The following is an 8,516-nucleotide window of genomic DNA, read 5'->3' as shown; positions in this document are numbered from 1 at the left end:
ACTCAAGCATCTAGAAAATTCGTTTCCGAAACTTTAATAGATTTACAAAAAAATTATGACGTGTATATGTTTTAGGATTGTATTACTTATTTGTAGTTGTATGCAATATAATTCACAAGCGGAAATAACGATTATGAATGGGTATAACTAAAAAGGTATTTAAGTGGTCAAAAGATTTTCAACAGGTTTTATCTTACCTTTATTTAAAACCAGCTCAATTTATAAGCAGCGTGTTGGATTGACATCAGTTTTAACAGACGTTTTTAAACATTACTCAGCTGACCAATACCGTGCATGTCGTCAACCATTGGAACCGTTGTGTGCTGTACAACATAGCCTCACTGATGCAGCAAATGTGTTGAAGTATGCAATGATAAATATCTGGAAAAAAAGTAATTTCTCGGAAGCACTTTAACAGCAAAATTACATGAAAATTGCAGACTCGGTTTTATTGAGTCTGGACATGAGGAATAAAGTGCAATATCCCTCACGCACGCTAGCTTAAGCGGTACTCAGTTCTCAACACTTAAAAGTGCTGGACTCAAAACCTACTCCATATTCTCACGTCAAGTAACGCCAACAGCTGACTTTGGTTGGGACGTAAACGGTATCGTTGGATTAAACAACTAAACCAAAGTTATTGTCTACCATATTGTTCTTTATCTTGCCTAAGTTAATTACTTAGTTTTGTCACATGCTAGGCAGAAGCGAGGCTTAAGACTCAATCAAACCGAGCAATTTTCTTGTAATTTTGTTGTGATTAATGATTCCGAGGGATCACTTTGCTTCCAGATTTTTATACTTCACAACAGCAGGTGTCAAGTGCTGTGTGGCAGCTGTAAACAGTTGCCCCGTACTTCACTTCAGTGTTTTTATATTTTTCTGGTCCTTGGGGATCATTGATGCCAGCACTATTAAGTGTTGAGAATTGAGTACCTCTCAAGCCGGTGCTAGGGGGCGTGAGGAATGTTGCACGTATTTATTATCCCTCATGTACAGACTCAATCAAACCGAGTCTGCAATTCTCTTGTAATTTTGCTGTTATTAATGCTTCCGAGGATCACTTTGCTTCTAGATTTTTAGTATAAGTTACCAAGCCTTATTCTCAATTTTGTATGTTTATCGCTACAAATATTTATGATGTGTTTTTTTTCCTATGTTTGATCTATTTAGATTGTGTATAATGTACAATATCTGTGTAAGTTAATATATATAGAGAAATATTGTTTAAACAACTGTCATGTCATTCACTTATTTGTCCGACAACATCAGTATTACCAACGTCGAAATTGCCCCAACAGCATCTGTCAGTTTTTCAACTTTTTGATGAAGTTTTTTTTAATTGTGCTAGTTTTGTGTATTACAGATATGGGCATTATGCTTTTACTTAGATTTAGGTTATACATGTTTGCAATTGACTGCTTGGTAAACGAAGAGGACAGTGAACTCATGCACTGACCAGTGTAAATGAACAATAGCGATACACAACTTTCCTGTATAATTCCAACCATTATTAAAAAGAATGAACATTTTACATATGCACACATTCTTGTTCTGATAGTATATATCCTGTTTTTATATGCGTTTTGCGATTTCGAAGCACTATATGTAAATTTGTTTGCGAATATAACGGCTTTTTTTATATTTTAATGTAACCTTTTATTAGACATTGCTCAAAGTTCAAACAAAACAATCATAGGTGATTTAGGAGCAGATACACCCAAGAAAAAGACATATTGAAGTGATTTAAGATACAGTTTTAGTACATGTACTACTTCATGAAACAATGTAGGACAATTTCACAAATGAAATTGGTGAGATAAAGCCAGGTGTATGATTGGAAGCCTTTCGTGCGCATACAGATTTTTTATTTGTTTGGGACGTCAGACCAAACAAATAATGCTAGCGAAATTTCAGACCCTGGTGTGCTTAATTGCAAATACCGAAAATAGTCCAATTTCCTCGAAGCGGTAACCTCCCTTATATGTACACTAACGCCAAAAAATTAATGGGAGATCATTGCGTAAAGATTGTCAAATGACAGGCGCATAAATGTTTTCGTAAAGAAAAAATAGTTCCCGATTGGAAGAAGATTTCTAATACTGTGTTATTCTTATAGATATACATGCTTATATTAAGCTCCATGATTATTTACATCAGTGTTAAACATCAGGTTTATCGTGAACAAAATATATCGAAATTAATAAGGGTTACACACCCTAATTTAGAATAATATAGATTTCTTGAGTCTGTTATGTTCTAACTCCCCATGGTCGAGGGGTTTATTCGCTCGCTTTGGAAGCGAGAAATCTAGAGTTCAAATCACAGTTAACGCAACTTATCTCATGTTGTTGTTGTTGTTTTAGTTGTTTTTTGTTGTTTTTTATTTAAAGCCAAATAAACATTGTATCGAATATCAGTGTTGCAATTAGTCTTATAGCCAATTTACTATAGTTATAACACTGGAAATAGCATTGGTGACACTATACAAACAAATTGGTTTATAATCATCTCACAACCTTCACCTTTCTGACATTCTGGGACCCGAACAAAGTCAGCGCCTTCTGTGCTTTGATTTAATCTTCAATGGGTTTCTAGCAAATGTGTTCGAGAGAAGGTAATAGATTCTTCTGGTCGTACTTAAATTCTATGATTTGATCAAGGACATTAAAAGTACATTCTCTGAAAATTTAGATCATGTGTACACAACATACCTGATTTTATAATCATTTATAACAGTCTGACAGTACGCGAAAATTTACTTTAATTTCAGTCAAACAAACTGTAAATGTTGTTGACTAACTAACGTATTGCGATGATGATAAACAAATACAAAACAGACTAAAAGTTTGATATTATTTTATTACGATAGAAATAGTCAAATTGTCTGAAAATAAGATATTGCATTGTTTTTACTTATGAAATAGCGATGATTGCAAAACGTGTCAGATGAAGGAAATTTTACAGGAGATGTGACAAGTCTTGTTAGATATAACTGTTGCTGGACAAATGTGTGACAGTGTATGCTAAACGGTAAACGTCTCATTTCATTGCCGTTAGCAACTCCCAGAAGATGCCCGTTGTCAAGTGGTTAAGGTCGTTGACTTAGAATAACTTGCCCTCATCGCTGTAGGTTTAAATTATACCTTGAGAAAACCATTCATTTAGCTTGCGGAAGACCGGTACTTCTACTACTGAGGGCACTTTTGGTGTTCCTTCACCAGTTGTAAAATCGACGCGTGAGTTGTGATATTTTTAATTTAGTTGTTCTACACAACCTTTAATGTATACATATGTGTGTTTTGGTAAATTTAAAATACACATGTTCTAAAATATTTTTTAAAGATACGCAATGCTCAAATTTGATATTTTAAAATATTGATAATTGCTACACAATCTGTAAATATAGAATAAACATGTTTTGACACCACACAAAGTAGATGTGTTATGTTTTAAAATCTATACACCATAGGTGAACATAGTATGAATATATAATGTCATTAATAACTGGCATTTTGTTTAAGAAAGTACCAACTTTATTTTACATGTACTAGGGAATACAGCTTTCCATACACAGTTTGTACATTCTTTTATTTAATAAAGACCTATTCAGAAAGACATAGATTTCAAAACAGAAAAAAAAAGATTTCTGCGATAAAAATATTTTACTCCAAGATGAGCATAGTATAACTAGTATATCATAGACATGCCTCAATATCGAACGACATGTTTAATTTCAATTCAACATGTCAATATGTTTTTGAATATGTATTTTTCTTGATGAAGATAAGACGCATATCAAATGCCAATCAACGTCACCTCGTGCTTATTTATTTGTAGGCATTCTTCCGTCTTAAATAAAGAGTTAGCATTCATATTCAACGGTCATTTGCTTACAAATGGTCAGTATCACAAAATTAGCAAACTGAACGTGTCGACGTAGCCCATTGGGCAGTTATATTTGTCAGTTTATGCTTATCAAATTGAGAAAAAAAGACGCAACTCCTGTAAATATTCAAGACATTTATTTATAATACACAATTTAAAAAATAAAAAACATCAACATAACTACCTATGACAAAATTTTAAGTGCAATGAGGCAGCGCACAAGACATATGAACATATGATATCTATCTATGGGTGACCTGACCGTTTAGTAACGCTGAGAAAGGATAATAGAGTCTAGATATTATAGGAAAAACTTAACGATATTTGAGATACTACGGGATATTTGCCCGGAATTAGAGACAAAAAAAACTTAATGAGAGTTAATTAGAATATGAGGACTGAACACGATTTAATAATCTAAATATTTCTTGTCCTAAAACATACGGTAGGTGATATAAATTTAGCGAATCGTCTAGCTTTGTATATTCATATCATAGTGTGTGTATCATTTTGTTAGCATCATTTTAAGGTCCTTCATCAGTATTCATTATGTCACACAATTTTCGATACTTGCACTGATCACATGTTTTTCAGTTCAAAATTAAACTTTTGAAATTACTTCATATCAACGAATAAAATCATAGAATTTCATAAATTATATTATCTTTTAACTATGAGTAAAGCCGACATCAAGTCACTTGATGTTCAAATTGTGATGGGTAAGGAAATAATCTTTCATAAAAGTTTTTTAATTCAAGTTCAACCGCCGTCGCAATTATCTTGCTGTGATCCATGTTATCATTGATAGCAATAAATTTTCTGAAACGAAACATAAAACGACTGATGTTAATGATATTCCGAGTTGCAAAAGACAATGTGCAGTCGCTTACAGATCTTTTTTTTTATATTTTAAGCAAATTATTGGCATATTTGATATCAAATTTGCAATGATGAATTGACTACAAGATGGGTTTTTTTCGGGATCATTGATTCTAGCACTTTTAAGTGCCGCTCAAGCCGGTGATAGGGGGCGTGAGGGATGTTGCACTTTTTCAGTTTTTCTCATATACAGTCGAGTCTGCAATTTTCCTATAATTTTACTGAATTTAATTCTTCCGAGGGATCATTTTTTCCAGATATTTTTACATATGCTTTAAGTCCGATTATCATATGAATTTTGTTTCACTTTGTAAAAAGTAAAGGGGTGAAATAAAAGTTGCAGACTTCCGATTTTGTAAATCAAAATTAGATTCTGAACTTTCAAATTTCAATTAAAAGAGTACCATCGGTTAGTCAATTATTATTTGCAACTTTTGATTTCGCATTTGCCAATAATTTGCTCTGGTAAGTATACAAATTCCCCAGATTTCTTATAAGATATTATCAATAAGATGTTGCCTCTATTAAGATAGAAAAAATAAACGGAATATCCAATGAACGCCCGAAAATGAAAATGCCACAGATTCCATATGATTGAGTCTACATATGGACAGTAGTTTAAACACAAACTATTGTCAATGCCCTCTTGCATTGGCTTTAGCAGTTTTCTGGCAAAAGTGAAATTTTGATTGTCGTACTTAAATAATTCAAGAATTTAAAATGATTGAAATGGGAATGATTCTGCTTATATGATACATCTTATAGATGAAGCATTCATTAATATAAATACCTTGGGTTGTCCGTGATTTTGTTTAAATCCCCTCTTGCTTTTGTAAGTATATTGCTGATCATAATAAAGTAGTAATTATCATCTGTATCTAACATATATCTGTAAAAGAGATCAGGACTTATTGTTAGAGATATTATATGTTGCTCGAAGCTTTTTCGATATTTATGCAATTGTAAATCCATTTAATAACATGTCATTTATGTTTATTTTATTCGATAAAAAATACATTACATTGTTACTAATAATTCAATATGTTACAATATTTAAAGTTTATTTCCTAAACTTATAAAGATATAATTTAAGTTACTCTACAAAAGACCCATAGTCATCATTAATGCCAAAAACAATGCTGTCATTGACGATACCCTAGAAGAGGACACTCCATTCTGTTAAACAAACACATGATTGTTCCAATGTAACAAAACATTCATGTTATTTTATCATACTGACATTAATGAATATACAGATTCAATGATCCAACATGACTTCATAATAAGATGTTAGTTGAGGGGAAATGTTTAGTAACTGTCAAAAGCTCATAATTAAAACAAATTCGACGATACATTGTCAAACCTTTTTTACGATACAATAAATCATACATCATTCATTCCAATCATACATGTATCAATTTAAAATAAAAAGCGCCACCTACTTGTATTTTGGTTTTAATATTCCCTTTCTTCTGATATAATCAACTATTTTGGGACATTTTAGAAATGTTGACTTTAACATCTGAAATTAAAATAAGTTTTTTTGTTATAAGATTGTTCTATTTAATAATGATGGTTGTCTTTAATTGTCTTTATACGTGTATGATTCTGTGAATGTATACAACGCCTGCCATAAATACCTTCAGGCCTCTCGATAAAAAACAGAGGTGAAATTAAAAGATAAATATATATCAAATGATTAACAAATACAAAATTCAAAAGAACTCTTGACAAAAAGCATATTCTTACTTCTTTGGACTATATAAACTTTTGTTAAGGCATTTGTCAAACAAGTGAGCTTAACATATAATATAGTCCCTGAAATTTGCAATGTAAATCAAATCATGTAGTCTTACAGGTTCATGCTTAATTGTGCCAGTTCCTCTGTATGTCATACACCAAATATCTTAACATTAGTTCCAATGAACCGAAGCTCTTCACGAAATGTTTTACACACATTAACTACCACTACTTTGAGAAAGATTAAAGCAGCTCTTATCTGTCTAAAATATGATGATACTCATTGAGTGACTCCATGAAAAAGAGAAGCATGTGTGTGATCCTCGAAGCCTTGTGGCACAGCAAAAAAATACGAGTTGAAGCAACACAACCCCGAAATCTACATTATCTTGAGATGAACATTTATGATATTTGTACAAATATTAGTGTAAGAGACTAAGTAAATCGATGCCATGAAGAATACAGTCCGTTATATGTAAGACATGGATCTTATCTTAATGCATTATTATAGCTTTATCCAAGTTACCATAAGAATTGTAGATTATAATAAATATATATATGCGATAATTTAAATATTTCTTCTTCATCAACTAAGATTAAAGTCAGTTATACTTAGATGATGTTATAAATATCTCTAAAATAAATGGATATTTGCAACAAAAAAGTAATTTTCTGAAAGGTGTATTTTAAAGGTGTATAAGATATCTTATAATGGTACTGTATTAATTAAGATAGCTGATTACCATTTTTTGTTTTTCAAAATACACTTATTTGACTTCTACTGATTAACTGTCTGTCTTTTGAAAAAACATTGACATTTTGAATTACCTGTTTTGAATAAGGATCTGCCAAAGTATTATTTTTCTTTGACTCAATAATTTGATGTTCCAAACATTTTAATGTTTCATCGATAAAGTAACTAATCTCTTTCTGTAAATTCAAGATAAAACACAATAGTTAATTAACCATGACATTTATAGAAAAAAATCTGTTTTATATGGTTTATCGCTTTGTAGAAAACCTAATCCTTAGATCCTTAGAGGTAAAAGGACTTGCAAATGGTAGTCTGTCTTTCCCTGTACACAGCTTGACCAACCTATATTCTGTTGGCTGCTTAAAATTTGAATTTTAAGACGGTATTGTAATTATTTTATTTTTCGCAACTTTTTATTTAAAAACGTGATGGTCATTTTCGCTACTAAGATCAACGATAAGAAAAAGAATAAAACATGCATTATAATTAACGAATAAAATCACACGGGAACGGCCGTTGTTGCACGTTTTACATTTCCAGAAATCACACACATACTTACAGTTTTCAATCACGATTACTTTTCAATCATCTGTAGACTGTACCAGGTTCTATTTTGTATTACATGTATGTGATATTTTTTTTATCAAAGAATAGATTTAATATACCTGTATCGGGCGCGTGGTACATATAGCTTAAGACAATAACGTGCGAGGAAGTTTCATTCTCAAAACATTCCTCTCAAGTGACAACGCACTAGCACGTGAAACGGATAACAAAACCAATTTTTCTGAATACGAAAAATAGATAAAGAAATGCGGAATGTAAGTATAGCGCTCGTGCACCTTTTTCGTGCATCAACATCTTTAGAAGCCATCAATGCCTCGACTTTGGACTCGAGCAGAAGTTAATGCAGAAAAGGGTACACTAGCCCTATTCAGGTGTACATGTATTAACATACTATCAATATATATAAATTTTTCAGTAGTATTGTCTACAATTATACATTCTGTTTCATATGATACCGTGTACTTTATCAAAACACGTAACTAACCTTTTGACTTTTAAAATGCATACTCAGTAACTCCAAATCTTTAAATGACACTGTCCTGTAAGAAGAAATATTTGTAAAAAAAAAAAATATTTCGTTTAAGTGGTTATCCTAACTTGTTTGAAATATATACCCGATGTTTTAAAAATTGACCCTTTCCTTAAGTATATCAGTGCTATCTTTTTTATGAAACATACATTATAAAAA

Source organism: Ruditapes philippinarum, unplaced genomic scaffold, assembly GCF_026571515.1.
Source record: "Ruditapes philippinarum isolate M1 unplaced genomic scaffold, ASM2657151v2 ctg16610_1_1_1_1, whole genome shotgun sequence".
In the NCBI taxonomy this organism is placed as follows: Eukaryota; Metazoa; Mollusca; class Bivalvia; order Venerida; family Veneridae; genus Ruditapes; species Ruditapes philippinarum.
Note: the sequence above shows the minus strand (reverse complement) of the source record.